Source organism: Homalodisca vitripennis, chromosome 5, assembly GCF_021130785.1.
Source record: "Homalodisca vitripennis isolate AUS2020 chromosome 5, UT_GWSS_2.1, whole genome shotgun sequence".
In the NCBI taxonomy this organism is placed as follows: Eukaryota; Metazoa; Arthropoda; class Insecta; order Hemiptera; family Cicadellidae; genus Homalodisca; species Homalodisca vitripennis.
Genome location: NC_060211.1, coordinates 58,198,871 through 58,225,274, shown reverse-complemented (window position 1 = coordinate 58,225,274; position 26,404 = coordinate 58,198,871). Strand labels below are relative to the sequence as shown.

General features: G+C 36.2%; 1 protein-coding gene across 1 annotated transcript in view; it reads right to left on the bottom strand.

Moving 5' to 3' along the window:
* LOC124362265 (cadherin-99C-like) overlaps positions 1 to 26,186 on the bottom strand; it is a 190,061-nt gene extending 163,875 nt beyond the window's left edge. Inside the window, 1 exon segment of the mRNA XM_046816618.1 lies at positions 26,036 to 26,186. The gene's annotated coding sequence lies outside the window, so the exon portion shown is untranslated.
* Between the last annotated feature and the right edge of the window lie 218 nt (positions 26,187 to 26,404).

Sequence of the window (26,404 nt, the reverse complement as noted above, 5' to 3'; positions counted from 1 at the left end):
CGTAGTGTATATGAATAATGATCTGAAGGAATGCATGATTTATAATACATTATGACTTAAGGGCAGTCCGACTTTAATGAGAGCGTAATTTTAAGTGCGGTAAACATGTGACAAGAGCTAGGGCCATACATCTTTTGTTAAAACATTGAAACTAATATATAGTTTCAACAACGTGTGAAAGTGCCATCACAATATATAGCATAGTTTTTGAGGAATGTGTTCTTAATGACAATAGACTGAAAGTTTCGGTAAAAATACGAAAAGACCATTTGATTGAATTGCTTTGTTTTAGTGACCCCCGAACTGTATGAGGATACTCTAGTTCTCCTTCCTATTGATAAAAGGCTTCACTTGTCCTTTGTCTGATGTATTACCAAGATCAGTATCTAAATCAGTCGTTTTAAGGTTAATACCACATTTCCCCAACGTTCCAGTCTCAAATCTTCCTATAAAGCTTACAACATAATTATTAAATGGTTGCATTGCCTTATGTACACCAAACCGAATAATAACCAAACTTATGAATGTCTTTTTCGGTAAATAAGGGTCATACATGTGACTCATGGGAGTTTGACACTTCCCCAACATACATTTTTTGTGCGGCTCTGTGTTACTCAAGAGTCTTAAAATGGGAGTCACGTCTTCCATCAGTATTCTTGACAGGTGACAATTATCATTGTTGCCATAGTTTTGTTTTCCCTCCGTTTTCCGACACCAACGTTGTACCACTAAGCGAACTTCTTGCCAAAAATTAATAAACACAAATTTTAATGGATTTTACAAGATCTTGTCTTAGATATGGACTCAATGTTTATATATAATTGAAAACAAAAAAATTCTGAAATTAAACATCAAAAAACAAAAATTTAGGAAATAAATATTTTTTAGGTTGGACTGCCATAATACATGAAAAATTATGAAAGAAAATATTATTTTTATAGCATATTTCTTCAAGGGTTAGTAATTTATTAAGGATTATAAAGACTTTTAAATCCTTTTCAGTTATCTTCCATATAACAGTACATATTATAACAACATTTTTAATTATTTCTACAACGGTTTGCTCAACGTCGGTTTCTAGACGTCATTTTCAATGCCTCTGATTGCTCGTGGGTGATTGGAACATTTTCTATTTTTTTTGTCCTCGAGGAATAGGGTTGTGTGTGCATTTTATCACAACTTACACAGGACTAAATTGTCCATGAATTCCATCCATATGTTTGTGCGCGATTTCCTATAACCTTCGTTAATTTTTATTTGAAGTTTCCAGGAACTAACACTATGAAAAAAGAGTACGTGCGCGCACATTCATTTCTATATACGTCATAATTCACGTGGTAGCTATGGCGTCATTCATAAAGATTGAGCCAATTAATAAAGTACGCCGTTAGCTTACAGGAACAAAAATGGTAATAAGCAGATAACCTGGTCATATATATGTCGATAGGCATGGCGGTGTAAACCCTCGCTAATAACAGACGGCTGCTGCCAGGAGTGATATCGTATCACTTACTGCAGTGCCTCTGGTATACGGCGACATCGAGTTATTACCCAGCCCAGATACAACTATCTATCGCGGAGTATCTATGCATGATCGGTATCTGTGATAGTTTAACGACCCCTCAATATGTGCTCTGTTTATCTTGAGTCCAATTTATGAGCCACTCTTAAGTGTACACGGAGCTACCGTGCCGTAACATTATGTATACATAAGGACGCTTTATACGTATGTGACGGATGTGTCTCTTTGTGCAGGGCGCTTGTGTGGTCTTTTTTCAGGTTATTTTATCCTCCTAGGTTATTATTACATTGGACGAATTTAGGGTAATACCACTTTGATGTCTGAAATATTTAGACTCATTAATGAATTCAAGTAAATAATGGAAATTTCAAAATATTGACTTTAATGGAAACGGTATTCTTTTGGAGATTTGCAATCATAATACAAAAAAATAATTCATACTACGTTTCGAGATCTGCAACCTGATTTCTTTTTCAGGAGGATACCTAACCCAACATGCAATTATAATCTTTATTCAAATAAACAAATCATAACAAGTTGATCTTAAGTAGTATTTTTGAATTTACATGATTCTATCTTGAATTTATTCCATATTTTATTATATTACACCGTTTTTCCCTTGGCATAATTAAAAATATTATTAAAGGTTCGGAAAATATGGTTTTAATTTGATAAAACATACTTGAGGACCATTGTTTTTATAGTAACTGTCCCTTTATTATTGAAACTATTTATTACTTGCTGCTCTTATTATATTTCTTATTGTTAATAATTTGTTACTATTTATTTATTAAGAAATTTCATAATCATTATTGTTTGATTATTACCGAAAAGGAAGGAACTCGTGTTTATTTATTGTTAAATTTTAAAACGTCGGCATTTTAATTATTTCACCTAAGTATTTTTTGACTAAAATTCTGTTTTTAAGTTGTATATATTGTATATTAAAGTATTTTCCTACATTAACATGACACAGTGAATTCATTGTTGCGTATTATTACTTTCAAAAGTGTTCAATTGGTAATAAAAAATATATATAATACTTTGCAGTCTAAAACTGTTACAGTGTTTATAATTGTATAGAATTTTACATGGTGACTTAGATTTTTAAGTCAGTTTTAAGTTACTGAGTAATTTGCCAGTTACGATCGCTCAGCTATGTTCCAACATATGTGAAATAATGCAATTTGAATTTGAATTAAACTCGGCTTTTTGTTTACTAAAACGTTAGTCAAGAGCCAATTATTATGTAACAATGCCTTTCTATGACAACTGATCTGTGTAATAAATACAATAACGCACAAAGAGTTAGTCAAAAAAATTAATATCATAACAATAGATGTGCTGCCACAAATAAATAAATTGATATATCGTATTTTGGTTCGGTGGAATATTTTAAACTAAAAAATATATTAAATCGTTATTAGAACAGTTTGAATGTTGAGGTTTTTGTCAGGTAAACTGGCATTCTAATCCACTGAGCGAAGTCAACAAATACTCGTCGATTTGATAATCACAACGTCAAAATAATTCATAACGATCAAAATTGAACTGAAAATTTCTATAAATTATCGATTGAACAAGTTGATATTCAAAAGGTAAAACTGTCAATATAAAAATTCACCTCCGAGCGTATACGATGGATTTGCAAGTAACTGAATTGGCGAGTGAAAGTTTCATAGTCAAATTTCGTATAGTCATGCAGTAAATTAGTTAGCTTCTATATAGAACTTAATTAAACTGTCAAAATTTGATTACGTTGAAATATATTTGTTGTTATATAACTGGGCGGAGTGATATTCGAAATTGAAAAGAAGTAATAAAAAGAGGGAACATCTAACAGTGAGGCCCTTAATCTTTTTGAATATATATTACGTTTTCTTCTAGCTCCATGCAAAACTTAAAATGCTCAGCATTTTAGGATATTTCACTTTTTCCTGTGTCATATGAACAAACTAAAGGATGAGTAAAACTAAAGGTTTTTTCGACAATTCCGTTGAGTGCAATAATAAAACTATAATCGTAATTAAACGCAAGTCCATTCTCATTTTTCCATTGCTCCACGAATCATAATATAATTTAGCCACATTAGTTGCTAGAATACTAGTTGCTAGTGACCAACTTTTAACAGTTAGTTTTAAATATATAATTTTATGTTATAATTTTAAAATAATTATATAATCTTGTGTGAGTTCGTCAACTTATAAAATGTTGTTAAAATATAAAACCTTATAGAATTTGTATTTCCTTAATTACAATTTTATAGAACTTTTTGTTTTTGTTTTATTAGAAATCCGTCCTAATAGCTTTGAAAGAAAAATGTCATAAGTGTTTACATTGTTAGTTTTAATTGTTCTTAGCTTCTTCAATTTCTAACATTCTTAAAATTTTAATTTTAATTGGACGGGAATGATCCAAATTCTAAATTTCATAGTTGGGAATTAATTTACAGTTAGGTTAACTGTAAATCGCTGTAGGAATTTGGACGCTTTGTGAATAGAATATAAACAACACTGTTTAAAATATATTTTTTAGATTGGGAAATAGTGTATTGGAATTGCTCTTCCACAAATGATGTGGGCTACAATTTAACACCTTAACGATAACGTTAATAAGACTACTGGGCTGTAATAGTTACGCACATGGCACTGCCACTGGGTTATGCTCAGTGATATAGGTACAACATTACTTTATCCAATGGCATAAAAATATTAGAAAAACTTCATAGAATATAAAGTTAAAAACACTGGATTCTTTGGCTTCTTTGGCTCCTCTCATGTCATTTAGTAGATTTCGAACTTTTATAAACTAACTGTAAGTTTTGAAACATAGTTTTGACAGTTAAAAGATTCCTGGTTCTCATTTCCTAAACTATAGAAAAGAAGAGAGGAATGTGACTGTGCGTGTGGAAGAGTCCTGTCGTTCTAATAAGTGACTGTTCTGGACGCCAATGTTAGTAGCTCCGAGCAGCTGTTCTCCATCATCCCGAGGCCATCCTGCTCTCCGAGGTTCTAGAGTCACGCGACTGGTTCCTTCATCCGGGAAACTTTCCTCAGGAAACCACGCCTTCACTTTCTGTTTAACATCTCTAAAACGACTATAATCTTCTCCGTCTTCCCTGGAATACCACATGGTTCACACAATTAACTGTCTATTAATTGGTAATAGTCGGCAATAATTTCCGGTAAACAACATGTAAAATAGATCTGGAGACGACGTATGTAACACTTTACAGCTGTATACGATAAGTTATACCAATTAATGGTATTCAAATTCAATTTTACTACAATTTTGAGAAATTTAAAATTTTTATTTATTATACTTTTAGTAGAAGTCACTTCTATGTTTTATGTATGTTTAACATTAATTTTTTATACTAGGAGTTATTGTCTTTCCTGTAATAGAATTTGTGAGTATTTCAGTGTTTCTGGTAGGTTACGTAGTGTTTCTGGTACTGCTACTGAGTAATCTGATACCTACTAGTATCATTAAAATGAAAAAAGAAGAAACATGTTAACTAGTATCTTTACCAATCGCACAGTTATGAATGACTGCAATCGTAGCCTTCATAGGTGCCTTCTAAAAACTAAAAGAGTTACAACTAGTTATCGTCCGTTATGGCAGTTATTATTTCCTCATCAGGGATTTGCCATTATCTTTGTTGATCCCATTATGACTACTCCTAAATTGAATCACTAGGAGCAATCACAAACATATTTTGCCGCGGCTAGTTTTTTCCTTCGATCGCTGAAAACTGTAATTACACGACCGGGAATTAGAGCCGGCGAAACTGTTATTAGTCTCGGTATCTACGTTTAGCGTTTCGGGAGTTACGTAGACTAATCAATAGTACCACTTGCGAGATAATTATCGCAGAGAAAGTAACGTCAAGGTGCCGGTTATATATCAATTAACAGAGCTCGCTGCACAACTGCGATCAATCAGAGGCTGCTAGCAGACCGACTGCTCTGCACTGTCACCGTCAACTTTCCTCGGAGAAACTTTGATGGCCCGAGCTTACCGGCTCCACTTTCTTCCGTTGTTTTTATGTTTGTTGCCGATTCTTAGAGTGACTCGGTATTACTGTGGCCTAGATTCTCTCTGAATGGGATGAACTGTATGGTCAGCGGTGAAAGTTACATTTCTAATACGTTACCAGTTGATATATTATCCTGAGTGATAACAATTGAAGGAGTACGTATCTCATTAGTTTGTCAAGTTATAAATAAAGCTAAAGATGGTCCAGTTTCTCTTGAAATGAGATGAACAGAATATTCAGCGATAAAAGTGAAATTTATAATATGTTACCAGTTGATATACGTATTATCCTGATTGGTAAAACCTGAAAGAATGCGTACTTCATTATTTGCCCAGTTATAAGTAAAGCAAAATTTGGCCCAGATTCTCTTGGAATGGGATGAACAGTATAGTTAGCGGTAGAAATGAAATGTCAAATACGTATACAGTTGATATATATTGTTCTGAGAGATAACAATTGAGTACCATAGTAGTTGCCAAATTATAATTAAAGCCAACACTAAAGATATCTCTTATACGATGAATGTTAACCGCACAAAATATCAAATATATTATTTGATATTTACGAGATAAATAATACCAACTTCTACATCGTATCAACTATATTCGTTTGAATTGATACTAGATAAATATAAAAATTAAAAACTGTTTTGCGGTAAACTGTTTTACAGTTATGAGTAGAACCTAAATAATGTTATAACAAAAACAACAGTCTTAAATCCTAATATAATCAATGATTTAATTAAAATATACAAGGGAATAGCTCAGAGTTGGCAAACGTCTAGTTACATATTGTAAGAACATTGATTTAAAATGCTGAATAATACCAGCTGATGTTTCTACTAAGACGAATGAAACTATGGATCACATGATTTCAGCAAAGTAATATTTTGTTTATTGGCTGAGCGTTTACTCAAGAAGCGTAATTCCCTTTTCCTGTCTGTCTGTCCACACGATATCTCGATCACGAACCTGTAGACTTGAAATGTTGCATGCAGCTTTAATCTTTAAAGGCAACACCGATTCAGATTGTGGTGCATGTCGATGTCGTTCCATTGGATTTGGCTAAGCTTTACAGAACATCTTTACATTAGTTTTACAGCTAATCAGAATGGTAATGAGAAAATAGGAGTGTCAATAAATTTGTAAACAAATTGAGTACATCCATATGGCATTTTACCGTATGATATAGTAACTCATGTAGCCTAACTACCCCCAACACATACAACATCATCACTTGATGACTTGATGTGTAGATCGTTTTTAATTGAAACATTGCTATGAAATAGTGAATAAAAATGTAAATGTATAGTACGGCAAGAAATTAAACTTTGCATGCCACATAGAAAAGGATGAGTTCAACGATGGTACGTGTCCATAAAAGGGATTTGGCTGGGCGTCATTGAAACCTATCCCTCAGTAGGCTGGCACAATTTCTATTTTATCTGCCAGGGAGGCAGGAGAAGGGTTGTAAACATTTATTTCCTGCATGATTGATTGTCTATCTTCGCGCAGGACACCTGTAGAAAATGAGCTAAAGACTTGAAATCTTGCATGCAACTTCAGCGAAGACTGATAGTGACAAGCGATGTGGCTTACTCCATTTTGAAATAAATCTGTAGGTAGGCCTACCTAGTTCAGTTTCAAATTTGGTATTAATATAAGATAAAACTTATCAAGACGTTCCACGATCGTAAAACATACATGAAATTGACATAGTTCACAATTTAATGAGGCAAATAATTCAAATATAAAAACCCCACTGATAAATATTTGTTCACACTCAAAGTTTCTATGGACAGAAATGGAATTTCGTTCTTTATATGGATGTATAATATATATTTGTACAAAAAGATAAGCTATAGCACTTTGCAAAACCTGAAGAAATCATAAGAAACGTTCAGTACGTAGAAATCAGAACTATGGCGCGCCTAATGGATTCAGTGGAGAGCGTAAACTTCTCAGGGGAGACGAAACCCATTTAGTAGTTTCTTCTGGTTATGTGTGAGTCAGCAGACAATAGTCCGTTAGCAGTGTTGTATGTTTTAAGTGAACTGTAGTAAACAAACTACGAACCGTGACTAGCATTTACCTTATGTATCGAATACACGTGTTTTGTTTTGCACAGATATATTAGTATGTCGAGTCGCACAGCAACCAGTGGCTTTATGTTGTGTGAGCATTATAATTAATTTGTTTGTTTATTAATTATGTTGTTACCAAGATTATATGTGTATTGAAACTGTAAACTGTTTACTATTGTCACGGATCACTTTGTATTACTTTTCTGAAGCAATTTAGTACATCGCCGTAGTGTTTTACTTTATAAAAACCCTACGTTTATCGTGTGTGTGCACACATACCACTTAACGTTATTCACCTATACCCTTGTTGTTTTACTAAATAAAGTTCTTGCATTTACCATATGTGTATCCTTAGATAAATTTAAAGTTATTCACTTATAACATAGGCTTGGTGCGTAACTTACTAAGGGATTCCACACAAAAATGTCTAAAAACAGACATTATAAACAGGCGCTGCTTTAACACAGTGATCATTTGAAACGTTTTGAACATAATGCTTGACAGCCACCAGCCAAAACTTGCATATGATTGCCTTTATATTCAAGATATAACAAAAATCTTACATTATATATTTGTCATTTTTATATTAGTTGGAATTTAAAAAGTAAAGCTGTGAAATATGTTATATTTTGCGTCTGTTAATAATTAACAGTTGCAGTAGTCATGTCACAGTGATCTAAGCTAATTACTCTGTGACCACCAAGAAGAAAAGAAAATACCTGGTAATTGGAATAACAAATGATAAATAAATATAAAAAAGTAATATTTTTAACCACGAGCCATTTTTAACCTACGGTAACACACAAAAAATACAAATAACAAATAATTACGTATTTGAGCAGCTTTTAAAATAAAATATAGCATGTAACATTACTGAAAAGGGGTATTGGTGCCAGTTCACAACATTTTACTGAATTTTAAGGATGGAATAAATTCCGTCATAATTCTCGTCTAGAATTATGACGAGATAGAATAGAGAGAAAATGGAGTTATCCTATTTTTTTTTTTTTTTTTTTTTTTTACTTTAAAAAAGAAGCTCAGGAGAAAATATTAACTCACGTAATTTTATTTTGATTATAGCTAAAAATACACTTGGAATAAATTGTTGTGTTTTATAAATGAGAAAAGACCTCCAGTACGCGTAGGAATACTATGGGAACGATTATAAATAAATAAATCGTCGGAAATCAAAGATAATTCAGAGTTAGGGAATGTAACAAAATTAGGGATTTCAAGCATTGATAATTATTATGTTGTTTACATATTTTGTGTCAGAAATATTTCAATATAATTTAATATGTGAATACAGCTCGCTCAATTTTGAACTATTAATCTAAAGAGTAAACAATGAATTAAAATCCAATGATAATATGTGTAGTGTTTTGTACACAGTATATCTACTAATTATTCTAACATTCATAGTGCATTTAAACTCATAAAATGCATTTAAAAGAGTCATAAATGAATAATAAATTTGCATTTTTACTCGATTATGAGAGTAAACAGAAACAGCTTAATTCGTTACAAAACCATTTTTATTTAATAAAGTGAGATGGAGTCCTATAATAGATTACTATCCACAATTCTAAAAATACATTTATATATTTTTATTTATTAAAATTTATTTCAGTTTACAAATGGGAGAAACTTTTTGTTAATTCAGGTCAACCACATTTATGGCTAATGCATATAAAACCACAAAAATGTTCATATAAAGAAGTCAAGGTTGAAATATTTAACATATTTTTATAGTTAAAATATCCTTTTGTTAGATATTTAAATTGGAATTACTCTAAAATAACATTTGAAAGTTGAATTTAATCAATATTTGTAAGCCGTTAGATGCACAATTTTTTCACATTATGATTGTTATAACCAAAGTAAGTTCTAAGATGATGAGATTCTAATTATACTAAATGATGTTTACTTGGGGGATGAAGTGGCGCAGGATTTCATTTTGTGCTATTTGCTTTACTATTCGAAGAATCTGACATGCGCTCTTTTGATATTTTACCCAAGCCGAGGTAGTTCGCTTAATCGGTCTTTAAAGTCCAAAAACTGAGATAAAAAAAATAAAACCCTGAAACATTGTTTGTGCCCGCCTAATGAATCCTATTATTCCAAAGCGTTAAAATAGAATGCAGCCTCACTTAAAAGACACCAGACCGAACCTATCGTTGCCTCGCAGTTAAGACTTGCCACACGGGCCGAAGTTAACTGTGAACATGGGGAAATAATGGGCACTTTACCAGGATCTTGCCTCACAAGAGGCTCGTTATAGCGGTAACTACCATAAGCTCGACTCTGTCCACTTGATTGTCCATTGTGAGTAGTCTAGCAGCTAGCAGCAGGCTGCTGAGAGCCGCGCAGGTGTCCCACTCTGTTAGAGAAACCTGACATTCCCATTGTTACCTACGAAACCTCATTCTACCTTCTCCAAAATTGTGAAATTCATTTTTATTCCTACTATATAATGATACTTGAAGGAATTGTGTGACGTAAATAGTGTTTTAAATGCAATATCAAAATTGTGCATCTATAAAATATAGTAACATGTTGTTTTTTGATAATATGATACGAATTTTTGAATCCTGCTAAATAAATGGACACAGCCACAGTATCAAAATTACAGAATTAGTAACAAATTTTACTAAAGTAGCCAAAATGTAAAGCCTTTTTTCTCGTCAGGCGCGTCAGAGGACAGGGTCCTCTAATTGTGGCTAATTGTCAACAATGGAACTTGCCTGCACTGCTCCTGTGAGTAATGATAGTGTGTCGTACGTGCTACTTACACTCAAACCAAAGAATGTCAGTACCTCTGTTTTATGGTTCGTTCAAATTTGAACTCCACTCTAACATTTTATCATGTTTTCTTTAGAAAACTGTGACAGTCATTACAATTGTTATTAAACAACTATCCTTGTCATACAGGTATCATCAATCTTTCCGAACGAGAGCAAAACGTTTGGAAACAATCTTTTTAGATTATGCGAAAGATTACAGTATTTGGTTAAAGGTAATAATTTTACCAGATATGGTACAAAATACTGAGACAACTGTTACATTTACCATCCAACAATGATGGTAAGCTGAGGGATAATTTCTCTAGTGAGATCAAGCATTTGAATGGCAAAAGAATTCAGAGCTTCATTAAGACACCTTGTAGTATCGAGTAAGCTCTACATGAATGCAGACTTTATAACGAGCCGCAAGCAAAAAATTAATCCAGAATGAGTTGGTGTATTTTTTTGTGTAGTTTGGTGTAACCAACCAGTATAATCCTCTAGCTTTGGTATAATACGTGATTGGAATGGCCGAGAATGTACAATAATATTAAATATGGTACCCAGTTAGAATTGTAAAAGCCACAACTCGTAAACAAATAAAGATATCCTAAAACATGTTTTGCATTTGTATTCCTCTTAATAATGAGGCATTTCAGAATACTGTCTCTTTACGTATAGGTTTTAATAGTCATTAATCAAAACTTAAGTTTAAGCAAAGGTAGTGTGTTTGTAGTATATATTTCACCGTTTATAAATAAGGAAAATTCCAATAAAAAGTCAATTCAAGTCGATATTGCCACGACATTTCCTTTATAACAAAGCCCTCACTAGGACTAGCACAATCAGTGATGAAATCACTAAAACACGCAATGGTGCGTCGACCGTCCTCATAGCCTCACTAACTGCCGGGGAACATCTGTAGGTCGCCCGAAGTGACTACAGTTATTGCACATTACCTGGACAGACAAATGTCACCTTACCCGTAAACACTGCCCCCCGCCGAGCCGACTACGATCTCCGCTACACGACCGCCCGGCTCCGGCACCGACTCTGTCCTAGGCCATTACGCTATAATGTACCCCTTACATGGACGTGCCCCCAGGGTCCGCTACCACTCTACCGTTTATACTCCTATTACCTACCACTGCCCCGTAACTCCCCTTCCCTACCAGTACTCACTTATAAGGTGATACATTAACGAGACCTGAGCCGCCATGTTGCTCTATATAACCTTTCAATTACTTTTGTGTATCACGAGCTCCGCATAGCTTATGTTCAGCTGGCACAGTTACAGCTTTAGGTACCATAACGACTTGTCGTTCACTGTAATAAAGGTCTACCAATACACTAACCAATGACACAAAGAAACTCTTAAATATGCCGAGTTTATTTACTTATAACTTGTTTATTGTCTGTGCACGTCGATGATATCTTACGTTATATACGGAACGGTTATAATATAGGAACCGTTACTCATCCATTTACAACGAACACCAAGGGTGTTTGTATCACAAGAACCCCTCTACAATTGTGGTAAAGCTAGGCCAGCAGGCAAACCTCTTGAGTGGCTATACGTAAGTGGTATCATACTTATTTAGAAACCGTCTTTCTGCCGTTTACAACGAACGCTTGGTATGTGTGTACCACCGTAAAGCTAAACCTCTCGAGTGGCTATACGTAAGTGGTATCATACTTATTTAGACACCGTCTTTCTGCCGTTTGCAACGAACGCTTGGTATGTGTGTACTCTCCAATTGTGGTAAAGCTAGGCCAGTCTCGAGTAGCTATACGTAAGTGGTATCATACTTATTTAGATACCGTCTTTCTGCCGTTTACAACGAACTCCAAGTATGTGTGTATCACAAGAGCCACTCTCCAATTGTGGTAAAGCTAGGTCAGCAGGCAAACCTTTCGAGTAGCTATACGTAAGTGGTATCATACTTATTTAGATACCGTCTTTCTGCCGTTTACAACGAACTCCAAGTATGTGTGTATCACAAGAGCCACTCTCCAATTGTGGTAAAGCTAGGTCAGCAGGCAAACCTCTCGAGTGGCTATACGTAAGTGGTATCATACTTATTTAGATACCGTCTTTCTGCCGTTTACAACGAACGCTTGGTATGTGTGTATCACAAGAACCCTCTCCGATTTTGGTAAAGCTAGGCCAGCAGGCAAACCTCTTGAGTGGCTATACGTAAATGGTACCATACTTATTTAGATACCGTCTTTCTGCCGTTTGCAACGAACGCTTGGTATGTGTGTATCACAAGAACCCCTCTCCAATTGTGGTAAAGCTAGGCCAGCAGGCAAACCTCTCGAGTGGCTATACGTAAGTGGTATCATACTTATTTAGATACCGTCTTTCTGCCGTTTACAACGAACTCCAAGTATGTGTGTATCACAAGAGCCACTCTCCAATTGTGGTAAAGCTAGGTCAGCAGGCAAACCTCTCGAGTGGCTATACGTAAGTGGTATCATACTTATTTAGATACCGTCTTTCTGCCGTTTACAACGAACTCCAAGTATGTGTGTATCACAAGAGCCACTCTCCAATTGTGGTAAAGCTAGGTCAGCAGGCAAACCTCTCGAGTGGCTATACGTAAGTGGTATCATACTTATTTAGATACCGTCTTTCTGCCGTTTACAACGAACTCCAAGTATGTGTGTATCACAAGAGCCACTCTCCAATTGTGGTAAAGCTAGGTCAGCAGGTAAACCTTTCGAGTGGCTATACGTAAATGGTATCATACTTATTTAGATAATGTCTCCTGCAGTCTATAACGAAAGCTTGGTATGTGTGTATCACAAGAACCCCTCTCCAGTTGTGGTAAGGCTAGGCCAGCAGGAAGCCTTCCATTGTCACGGTGGATTAGCTCATTGCCGACCAGTGCCTTATAGAGTAGCCACCTGTCAGCACTGTCTACTCATTAGCGACAGTGTCAGCCTAGGCCTTGGCGATAATATGTCACTTCTGTTCACGGGAAGTCCATAAAGCAACCTGGAATACTGTTCATTACATCTGTAAGCTATTCAATTCAGAGAATCATACAATAAATTTAATTCGTAAAGAATTGTCATATTTTGTAATAGAAAGTAATATTTTCTAATAAAATACGTATAAGATATTTGCACACTGCTTAGTAAGTTTATTCCACAAAACGTTTCATTTTGGATATTAATGGTATACATAAATAACACGTTCTAGATTGTCTCCCAGATACAGGCGTGTGGGATATTAACGAAGCGGTAAACGTTTCAGATTATCTCTTAGTACAGACGTGTGGGATATTAACGATACTGTAAACGTTCTAGATTGTCTCTCAGATCTCAGATACAGACGTGTGAGTTATTAATGGATACAGAAAACATTTTAGATTGTCTCTCAGATACATTCGTATACGATCTAGATTGTTTCTCCAAATTCCTCGCATTAAACATTAGGTTTGAAAAGAGAAAAACGTAATTTTTATTAAAATAAAAACAAACTTAGATACATATTTTAATATATATTGTGATAACAACTGTACCGTTATTTAGTTGTATTTTTTCGTAATACAAATTTTCGCAACCCTGTCACTCATTACTGGTTAATATAAGCCTCATCCGACGTTCTTGGAACTAAATTCTTGGCGGACTAATAACCTAATTGGCACGCGTATTAATTTTTTTCTCTCGTGAACTTTGTAGCTGCCGTTCCTCCTGCCGAGCAACATCTCGCGTGCCATGTCCGTAAGTAAAATTTATATTTTCGTATTATAAATTAGCCCTTTCATGCGAGACGTCTAATTTCGAATGTAATATAAAGTAAAGTTGTAAATAAGAATATAACTTACCTTGTTTGATGTTTTTATTTGGCAGATTAATGTTGATAATAGTGTGGTGATGTCCTTCTGACGAGACCACGTTATCATGAATATTAAGTTGTCTCGATAAATGGCTAACACCATCGTGATTTTGTTTTAGGCGAGTTCATTTTTAACATCTAGAAGTGGTGCTTTTATGTTTATTTGCCCTAATTAAACATATAAGTAAACTTTGTCGAGTATTCATTACTACGACCTTAGTTGTATCCAACCGCATGTGTTTCGTCCATTCGCTACACAACAAAGAATTACTAGTAAATAAAAATTACTCCTTTGATTTTATAATCTCTTGTGTATTTGTAAACAAAGGTCGTCATTGACTTATATGATCATTATGAAGCGAAATGCTCTTCAGGCTAACGAATCGGGGACACTGAATTGAATTGCATAGAAGATTAGAAGACACACTGCCTTAATGCAGGAAAGTAAAATCAGCAATACTACCAACAATAACTAAAGAAATTAACTGAATTGCAATAAAGTTTTGATAAACCTTTGGTATTGTGAACTCTTCAGACTGAATTGTTACTACTCATATCTTTCAAAATATATTTTGGGCCTTATCTTACAACACCGATTCAGTCAAGAGCTTCTGAATAAGAAGGAAACCAATTCGTTGTAGTCTAGTAAACAGAAGTAAAACTAATGGAAGTAAAAGTCCGTCGAAGTTGACAACAGAAATGGGAAAGAACCGCGCCCGGTGGCTGCAGAACTGTCAGCGGTTGTCAACAACACTTACCGGACAGAATTGCGGTCAGTTACATAGTACCAGTGGGGTAACCGGTCACCGGCGGGGGGCCACACTCAGAAGTGATTTATAGCTCGTTGTTTAAGGGCTAGTTTCTCCGAGGGATTATTACTCGGTGTGACCCCTCACTAAGTGTTACCATCACGGCCTATTTGTGCGTCCACAGGACTTTTAACCCGGATAATTCGGTTAACCGCTCTCTAGCACGTTTGGTTTCTACTTTCCCGCGCGGCTTAACCGACAATTTGGCGGTCAAATTAACCGCGGTGATTGGAAAGGCTCCTCCGCTAATAAGATACTTCCTAATAAGGACGTGTCGGCCGTGTCATCTCGTCGATCTCTGGACGCTTCCTGGTCCTCGTCTGAGATGACCTTACATGCCTGCTCTGCCGTGTCGCCGTAGTCACAAGATCAGATAGTGTTTATTGTTTGGACATCCCACTTGCAAAGGTGGGAATTAAACCTCTCATAAATTTGCATAGTTTACCGATACTTTATTACTTTGTCCTCGCGCTGAACTGCTTGTAAGCATGATAGTGCTTCAGTGTAGCTGCTTGACTCTAGGGATAACTCGTTTAATCGTTGAAACTTATTCCTCTCACCTAGCCCATGGGGATTGCCACACTTCTGGGGATTTCTACTTTTTGTGTACTTCTTGCGAGAAACTCTAGAAGCTGGAGAGGTACCACGGGAACGGCAGGCGGTTCACCCTGGACCACCAGGTCTCGGGTAACGGGAAGTATCGTTGTGGTCAACACGACCTCGAGTCTGAGTTTCCGACGTTCTCCACAGATATCGAACGAAAATTAATAAATTTACTTTAAATATTAAGTTTTAAGTCATAACTTACCTGAAAGATTGAAAATGTTGGCGTAAAAATAATAATTCTAATTCAGTTTACAAAACATAACCTAGTTTTCTTTAATAACAATGAATTAGGCAAGTAATTATTAATTCCTGATCCAGGATCAGCACGTAATATTTTCTTTATTCCAAGATCACTATTAAAGATAAACAGTTATTTTAAAGGACAGCAGGATTCCGTATGTCATCCGTATTGTCATCGTTATCTTTCTCGTACATTCTGAACAATTTTGTTGATACCTGTAAGACTTATGCATACATGATATCAAGAAACATAGTGTTACATATGTTATAAAATAGAAATAGCAAGTAAATGGAATCTTGTTTTATTACATAATTCCCACTAAAAACCCCTTAACTAAATAGTTTCGAAACAGTACTAAATGATTACATCACAACACTTCATAGACCCAAGATTTGACGATTTCATGTTCTTGTGGTGAACTAGTTAACGACGTATTTACAGCCCTATCAAAGTCCACTTCTGAAGTCATTACCATACATAGTGTGTATTAGTGCAACTAAAAACAAACAGAGTAATTATCTCCTTCCTGTTTCATTAACTTGTACCAAGAACATTAAAATATTGGAAACATCGTTTAATATGACATTATAACACGCTACGTTTGTGGAACAAAAATACATAATGTTGTTTCATACCATTTGTTTATTTTGATAATTATTATATATTCCGTTATTATATATTTATTCATAATTAATGTGTAAATTTTATTTATGTGTTAACCTCCCGTGTTAGCCACTGTAGTAGCGTGTATAATTTCTGTATTATAAAAAAATTAACAGTATTTAACTTTACTAAAACATTTTCCGAAATATTTGTCACTGTTCATGTGTAAACATTGTGCATATGCAACTTGATATCAATTGAGGCCACAGTAGACGATTGCAGTTTATTTACTGGTTAAATTATTTTTATTGAGATGGTAAAGCGATCCAAAAAGGCAGCCCAGAGAGATTGACATATTTTAAATTCCAAAATATATAAAACTATTATTTTTTCCGTAATATTATATACATGGTAGAAAAGTTTAACTTTTTGTATTTTTAACAAAAAATTGTTCATTCCCTCCGGTCATATTTCACGTATTTACTGTAAAAACTTGAAATTCCTATAATCAGCCGTTTTCCTTCGGGCCTGATTACAAAATGGCCCAAAATGACTACTTCAAATGTTCCTAAGTCCTCGTGAAGTAAACCAAAAATTGTTTGTTCTTTTCAGGAAGGGTATCTTGAAGGATTGTGACTAAAATTTAAAGGAAAGAAATTGAATTTTGTAATATTACACTTATTATATCTCAGTTTTAACGAAAGTATAAAACACATTACAACTTGGTTATTTATTTACAAGGTATTCATGAAAAACATAGTAATAAAAAAGAAAATATGGGTAATGTAACCGAAAGAAATAGTTGTTCATTTGTTATAATCGATTTTTCTGATACAATTATAACATTTATTTCTAAACCAAAGGTCAACAACAAAGTAAAATCGGATTGGACTTGGAGGCGTACAGGTAGATAGTTTCAAAACTCAGAAAAGTAAGGAATTTTAACCTTTTAAGAGTTAAGATTTTCAAGAGTAATGTTATTAGGCCCATAGGATTATTAAAGAGTAAATCTTGTTTACATTGGATATAATAATGGCTTAATTTAAAAAAAAAATAACTATTATGATTTAATTTTAAAAACATTTTTTCCAACTAACTATCTTTACAGTCTTATTAGCAAGGTAAGTATACGTACCTATGCTACAAAATATACATACAAAAATACACAACCCATTCCTCAGAGACTACACAACCAGTGGAATAAATTTACTTAAGGTTAGTGAACTCTGTCGACGTACAAACGCGACGAATCGACCACGCTGTGGTCTTGTAAGGATGAAACTTATACGGTAGGTGAGACGTGGCGGAAGTCTCAGCAACGGTCACTCACTCGACCATCACGGCCAGACTTCCTGAACAGGCGATCCATAGACTCTTCTTCCGGTTCACGTCAATACACCTTCTCCAATGCTGGAGTAACAAAACGTAAGTGAGCAACGACTCGGGGTTGATGTGATTGTCGAATTACTCGCTCGAAACTGTCAGTCATGCACACGTGAAAACATCCTCAAGTACAATGTTATTTCTGGTTCCATTCCCCAATACAATAGAGGAGATTTACAAACAATTGTTGTCAATTACAGATAATGACGGCCGATAGCTCCAAGATTCGTTATCCACGTATGACTTCGTAATTTAATACTACTGTAAATGTCAGATTCCCTTTCTTACTATAGGGCTAAGGAAGTATGTATGTACTTTTGCACTGTACGTCGCTCACACAATGTCCATATCACGTGTAAAACAGTAAGGTACATCGGTGTATTAAATAAATTACGAATAGTATTTGATAAATTACAAAGTTTATTGATAAGGCATAATTGCTCGTATACAGTAATATAATGTAGTCTAGGGGCCTAGAGCCAAATTTCATTGTGTAATGACAGAACCTGGGTTTTCTTACAATATATACAGGAATTTCTCATAAGAAAAACATCGATCGATCGCCAACCACGCTAGTTTTTGTGGACGTCAAAATAGAACATTATCAAAATGGTTATAAAATTATGATCTAATACATTTTTTCCCATAACGTATATTGCTTAGGTTAACAAACTTAAAGCCAACCGTCAGATACATAAATAAATGTTACGTTAGCGCCAGCGAATCATATAAATACCGTCTATTTGGCGACTTTCATACTATTTATGTAGCTATCCAACTGTGACAACATCAGTTATTTATGCATCTGATAGTGGGTTTTATGTGCCTCGAGCTGAAAAAACTATCTGAGAAAATATTTTCGTCTTTATTTTCAACGTTTAAAAATGGGCATGGGTTATTTTATTTTAATTCCCAAAACCACGTGCTGCTAATTATTGGTTTCATTTATAGCAGAAATTTATACTCTATAGATTTCAAGAAAACCAGTTTGCGTGCTGTCCTTATACAATGCAAATTGACCCTCACCTCCCAGAATAATACTTTTGAAACTTTTCGCATATTGGTGTCGCCAATGTTATTAAGAAATAATCTAATGATAGAGTATTACACAATCTGTACAAAGAGAGAGATAACTAAGTAAAAGTAAAATCCTGCAGGTGTGGCGAAGCGTGCATAACTCTTCAGTATGGAATTTTAATTTGTCTTCTTTCTCTCTCAAGCTCGTATCCTGGTCTGCTCGTCACCAATTACCTCATCGACGATAATTCTTTCTCCTCGCGCAAATCGTACAAGGGAATGAATGGTTTGCAATCCCTTGACTTCCAAATATGAATTTTTGGGAGCCGAAGGGTTTCTTGAAAAACTATGAGCTTATGTCTCAATTCCCGTCTGTATCACAGTGTTGTTCTTGGTTAAGATTGTTGATCGCTCTGTACACCAATTGCTGCGACAACGAACTAAGTTTCCACGGTACAGTGCGGAACGGTGGATTATGTTAGGCTACAACTCTACTAGAGTAAGGTGGTGCAATGGGTGGTTTGTGTCACAGTGAGTGAACTGTTTGGCTCGACTTCCGTGTCTAAATTATGTTCCATTCGCTCACGATTGGATAACTGTTCCGAACTTAAGGTAACGGCTAGCGAGTTGCATTGTGTTAAATTGCTTTACTTATAGGAAATACGTAGACACATACACAACATATATAACTGTTACTATTTTGAGTACCATTATTTGTCGACAAAAAGTGTAAAATCCAAGATCATGAGAAATTCTCTTTAAAATAGTATTTTGTATGACAATTACAAACAAATTTAGAAGAAAAATTATGGTTTTCAGAAATAGCCTTTTTGTGTTTTGTGTTGGGTGCTGATCTGGACCGGACACGTTTGGCAAGTGGGACGTAACACCGGGCCCGCTGCGTTGCTAAACTCCAAGTGAAGATTTAGGATGCCCTAACTGTGGAAACCCCAAGTGAAGATTACGGATACACGTAGTGCATTGCATGATGAATCAGCCGAGGCAGCCAGTAGCAGGATACAGGCGAGGCAGGGCCAGATTTTAATATGGTGAGAGAGGTCTGTAAATGTGTCCACATTTTCCATGTGTGGAAACGTAAATATCAGGCGTTACTTTCCTACTTAGACCTCTTTACTTACTCAACTCCATTTACAGTAAAATTTACACAAGTTATTATTATTTTTTTATTACACCATCCCAACGGTGATATATGACTTGTACAATCAGTACCATCATTTAGAATTTCATTGGACATCGAGCGCCCTTTCCGTTTCGTCCCTTGATCACCAGGAAGAAGTGGGACCAAGTCTAATAATGAAGTATCCTGCAGGAATGCCGTGACATCACCGAACACACAGGAAGGCTGACTCACGAGGACACGGCATGATACGTGGACCGGAGAGAATACTGATGGAGACGATTGTGAAAGGTCGGGTGAGGAAAGGGAACCACAAGCTCTTCACACCGCTATATAAAGGCTAATGTGAGCCGTTGAGCAACCCGTAATCATGATGTAAACTCACTTCATTTTATTTTCTCATCATTAACACATCACCGTGAACACTTCTTGTCCTTAGCATCAATTTGTTTAGTGCTGCCCTAACACGAGAAACGCTAATTGCTGCCTCGAGTGTGCATTATATAAAAGTTACATCGGTTAGAAAAAAGTAAGTGATTGTGTGAGCTGAAGTGTTTCACATGTCGTAAAGCTTTGGTTACTTCGCTTAGTATTCACGATCTGATCAGAGTCACTCTCAAATAAATATCATTATTTTGAATTATGAAATTTCGAATAAGCTCCAAACTGACTGTCTTAAAAGAAAGAATTGTGCGGTTGTCACAGAGCCATACGGATAGTAGTCATATGGCACCTTCACTGCAGTAAGGATTTACAAGATTCTGCCAAACTTGGTGGTAAAGAAATAAGAAATATAAGAATTAGAAAGGGCATTAACGCTATATTAATCTGAAACCATTGTTATGTCTTAGACTCGTAACAAATCAGAACTGAACCCATTTTCGTAGGTAAAATTTATATCGTTAACAATATTCGAAATAAAACATTAATCGTTACATCAAGACTCTATGTCTTCAAGTGTCAGCAAATTACTAATTGGAGGATAAGATTTACCTTTAATTTAGGTTATATTAGACAAAGCAAAACTTTGGCATGAGTAATAAGGAAGTCTGTAAAATCTATACAAATTCCTCTAAATCTACGTAAAATATATTTAATTTTTTAAACTCAATCAAATTAAATGTAATAATGATTACACTTTGTGTCATGTATAATCTAAATAAAACTCTTACAAATCATTGAAAATTTAATAAAAAGAAAAACAGGCCAAAATAAAGTGCATAACAGAAAGGAAAAATCTACGTTAGCATTAATTAGGTTGTTATATAACGGAGTTACAAATTATCAGAATGTTTTTAAACGGGATTAGTATAACAATCTGATTAATATTTTAACGTGAAAGTTACTCATTGAGTTTATCAAAAACAGGATCTGTTGGTTTGGTATTCTTATTTTCCTTTCACACCAATTGCGCCCAACCAGTGACCGGGTAATTCCAGTCAATTGGCGACCGAGCAGCTTCCCACAATCTGTGCGCCCATTCCCAGAGTATTGTCCACATTCAGTCGGTTATCCACGGCAACGCTTCGTTTCGCTTCTGAGCTTTCAGACTCAGTTCGCTGTATTATAGAAGTGGCCACCTGTTGGTGTCTACAGTTCACAGTATGACAGAAGTGGTCAACTGTCGGTGTCTGTAGTGGCGGAGTTTGTCGGTTATCCACGGCAACGATTCGTCTACCTTCTGAGCCATTAGACTCAGTTAGCTGTGTCACAGAAGTGGCCACCTGTTTGTGTCTATAGTGGCGGGGTTAGTCGGTTATCCACGGCAACGATTCGACTCCCTTCTGAGCCATCACACTCAGTTCGCTGTGTCACAGAAGTGGCCACCTACTGGAGCCTATAGTGGTGGATTTAGTTGGTTATCCACGGCAACGCTTCGTCTCGCTTCTGAGCTTTCAGAATCAGTTCGCTGTACTACAGAAGTGGTCACCTATTGGTATCTATAGTGGTGGAGTTAGTTTGTTATCCACGGCAACGCTTCGTCTCGCTTCTGAGCTTTCAGACTCAGTTCGCTGTACTACAGAAGTGGTCACCTGTTGGTGTCTATAGTGGTGGAGTTAGTTTGTTATCCACGGCCACGGTTCGTGTCGCTTCTGAGCTTTCAGACTCAGTTCGCTGTACTACAGAAGTGGTCAACTGTCGGTGTCTGTAGTGGCGGAGTTTGTCGGTTATCCACGGCAACGATTCGTCTACCTTCTGAGCCATTAGACTCAGTTAGCTGTGTCACAGAAGTGGCCACCTGTTTGTGTCTATAGTGGCGGGGTTAGTCGGTTATCCACGGCAACGATTCGACTCCCTTCTGAGCCATCACACTCAGTTCGCTGTGTCACAGAAGTGGCCACCTACTGGAGCCTATAGTGGTGGAGTTAGTTTGTTATCCACGGCAACGCTTCGTCTCGCTTCTGAGCTTTCAGACTCAGTTCGCTGTACTACAGAAGTGGTCACCTGTTGGTGTCTATAGTGGTGGAGTTAGTTTGTTATCCACGGCCACGCTTCGTGTCGCTTCTGAGCTTTCAGACTCAGTTCGCTGTACTACAGAAGTGGTCACCTGTTGGTGTCTATAGTGGTGGAGTTAGTTTGTTATCCACGGCCACGCTTCGTGTCGCTTCTGAGCTTTCAGACTCAGTTCGCTGTACTACAGAAGTGGTCACCTGTTGGTGTCTATAGTGGTGGAGTTAGTTTGTTATCCACGGCCACGCTTCGTGTCGCTTCTGAGCTTTCAGACTCAGTTCGCTGTACTACAGAAGTGGTCACCTGTTGGTGTCTATAGTGGTGGAGTTAGTTTGTTATCCACGGCCACGCTTCGTGTCGTTTCTGATCTTTCAGACTCAGTTCGCTGTACTACAGAAGTGGTCACCTGTTGGTGTCTATAGTGGTGGAGTTAGTTTGTTATCCACGGCCACGCTTCGTGTCGCTTCTGAGCTTTCAGACTCAGTTCGCTGCGTCACAGAAGTGGTCACCTGTTGATGTCTATAGTGGTGGAGTTAGTTTGTTATCCACGGCCACGCTTCGTGTCGCTTCTGAGCTTTCAGACTCAGTTCGCTGTACTACAGAAGTGGTCACCTGTTGGTGTCTATAGTGGTGGAGTTAGTTTGTTATCCACGGCCACGCTTCTTCTCGCTTCTGAGCTTTCAGACTCAGTTCGCTGTACTACAGAAGTGGTCACCTGTTGGTGTCTATAGTGGTGGAGTTAGTTTGTTATCCACGGCCACGCTTCGTGTCGCTTCTGATCTTTCAGACTCAGTTCGCTGTGTCACAGAAGTGGTCACATGTTGATGTCTATAGCTTGTAGGGTTTCACCCACTCCAGCATCGACACAACACCAATTCCGCCAGAGTTACTATTGTGGAAGATACACATGTAATAGAAGGAACAACGTTTGTCATCAGAGTGAAAGCAAAGCGGTACGAATAAAAATTGTTACTGTCGGTCTTCTATAAACGATGTATTTCATGTAATCTTAGTTCTCAGCCTTACATGGCGAGATAGAAGTCTTTCGGTCTACACCGGTTCGAAATAATGCTTAAACAAGTGTTGTTTGAAATAAGTTACCTGACGATGGTTTTCTTAAGCAAGATTGAAGTATTTCAAGATAATTCTGTATCAATGTTTCAACGCGGTGTGAACTGGGAGACTTTTAATGTTAGTTATTAATAGAACCTTTGGCGGTTCGCGTCAACAATTTCCCCGAGAAATACAGGATGTTTAATAAATAACTAATAAATAAGAAATCATGTGGCCCAATCACCACATTGTGGGTGCTGATGTACCATAGGACATCGTAAGTAAAATAATTCTCCACTTTACAGACGACCAAAATTTGTTTCCTGCAAATTCTAGAAGTTTAAAATACCTTGGAGCTCATTTTAGCGTACACTTTCCTCTATTTGTGTAAAATGAAAGCAATGCCAAATAAAAAAAAAATACGAAGAAGACACGGATACAACAATTATAAAAACAATAAAAAATATAATAATAAACGTGCATAACATAAGTGTACTTTAACGAATTTATTAATCATCAATTAACATCTTCAGTAGAAGAACCTCAATATATTCAGTACGTGCGTCGTTTACGGTAGAAAAACCGACATGAACTGAACTACAAAACCTCCAACTGTCTTACGGGACGTCAGTTTTGACCTTGACAATATTGAAAGAACTTACGTTCACGCGAACCCTTTCATTGTATGTGTTTAACATCCTTGTGCGCATCTTCTATACATTTAATTTGTTTACGTCTTCACTTCAAGCCAATATATAAGTGGCTAAATATAAAAAAAAATAAAAAAGCGGGTACTAAAAATCCTTAAAACAAACAGTAATTTATTTAGTATATTAACAAAATTGAATTCGATATTGTTATGCGTTATTCGGAATTTAATCTTGAACTTTGTTGCACTTTATCTATCTAATATTAAAACATATACAATTTAAAAAAAAAACTAAAATGCGTTTTGGAGCATATTAACTATATCTATATCTTAAAATGAGACACCTCCCACAAAGCAACGGGAACAACATAAGGGCGCAAAACTCAAAATTAACATTGTCCTTATGGGGAAAACCTCAAACGTCATTTTACTACAACCGGTTCCAAAGCTCAAAATAGAAGGAAGTCCTTTGCTCAACTTTTTTAAATGAACCTGCTGAACTTATTTATACCTTGGGAATGTAAACGTTATAAAGGACCTGTTCACCCAAATATGTGTAAAAAATGTGCTTAATTCACAGTCAGAATTTTCACATCCATCAGGAAATGTCACTTCCCTAGACTCAATTACGGGACGCTTATTATGCAATTGAAAGTTTATTTTTAAGCTGAGTTATGTTTTTGTGTATTTGTAATCTCCTTCTCAGAATCTGTTACGCTGTATTTAACCCACCAGTGCCCCCATTATCCAGACACCGTTCCGGGGTTCAACCGTTGCAATCGGGCTCATTTTCTGGGCTGTACTGAGGCGAATGTTTGGCAAAAGAGCGTGACACGGCAGACACACTGGCACACATCCGACAATGGTGCGATATTCCACGCACATGCCGGGTTACCTGGCCGCATGTCGTGGACTTGGGACTGGTCCAACATAACATTGACCTTGTTGGAACCATTCTGTAACGGCCTAACTGTACAATATGACGATTTGCAAGGTCAAGTTCTCTTTACATTTTTAATGTATCCATGTTGAGAGGAAAACACAGATTTTGTGCACTGTGAATGTCAAGCATCTTGAAATAAATTACACAATTGTCTAATTGGTTGATTATAAGTATTCTGAGTCCTAGGAGAAATCTATCCTGGTTGGTTTTGTTATCTTATCATGAAAAAGATTTGGAGATCTCAGCTTGAAAGATTATCTCGCTTGACAAACAGATAGCAAAACCACATAGCCAATAAAATGTATGTGCTTTTGCAGATTTTAAATTGTTGTAAAATCAACTCTCTACAATAACAATCATGAAAAACTGTTTTTTTAATGATTGCAGTGATTTAAGAATAGTTAACCCACCCCGTAAAGACTGCCAAAAGGACGATTTATGTGCTCAGTTGTAAGTAGTTAAACTGTGGGTTAATCTGTAAAGATTTAATACTTTGAATAAAATGCAATTGATAAATTAAACAAAGAAAATGAGTACTTTTATGTCAAATAACTTTTTACTGATAAGAAAACAATTGAAACTCGCATAATGACGTTATCTATTATTTAAGAAGATCACATTAGCTGCCAGTATTTGCCGACATAAAAGACACAAATTTATCACTTAGTTTACTAAATCTTAACTTTGCACATTGTTCCTTCCATCTTCGTTTAGCACATTTACTGCCATCACAGGGAGGAAATTTTCTGAAATACTTTAGGTTACGTGAAATGTAACCATAATTAAATTTACTAATAAAGTAATACTAATTTTCTTAAATTAATTGCTTAATGCAGTAAAACTTGGCTACTATAATAGACAAACTTACCGGATAAAACAACTAATCCAATGATTGCTCACTGACACGGTTCACATCACAGCACTCACACACACGCAAGTTCACAGTCTCACTCGCGGAGTCCAGACAACACCGACTGGAAGACTGGAGGTGAGCGCTGGAGGAGAAGGTGCCCCCCAACTGCTCAGTGCTCAGGTGCGACTCTGGTGGCGGTCACCCCACTCTCGCTCGCTCGACTCATCGCATCGCCACCGTCACTTATCGACCTTACATCTCTGTCCGCCGGCAATCCTAATCTCGCACTATCTCGATCAGCATCCTCGGACTCAGGAATATTTATTGCGCTCGATAGTGTCCGCGTCGTGGCCCATCTTGTTCCTCGGGCTACGAAATTGCGTT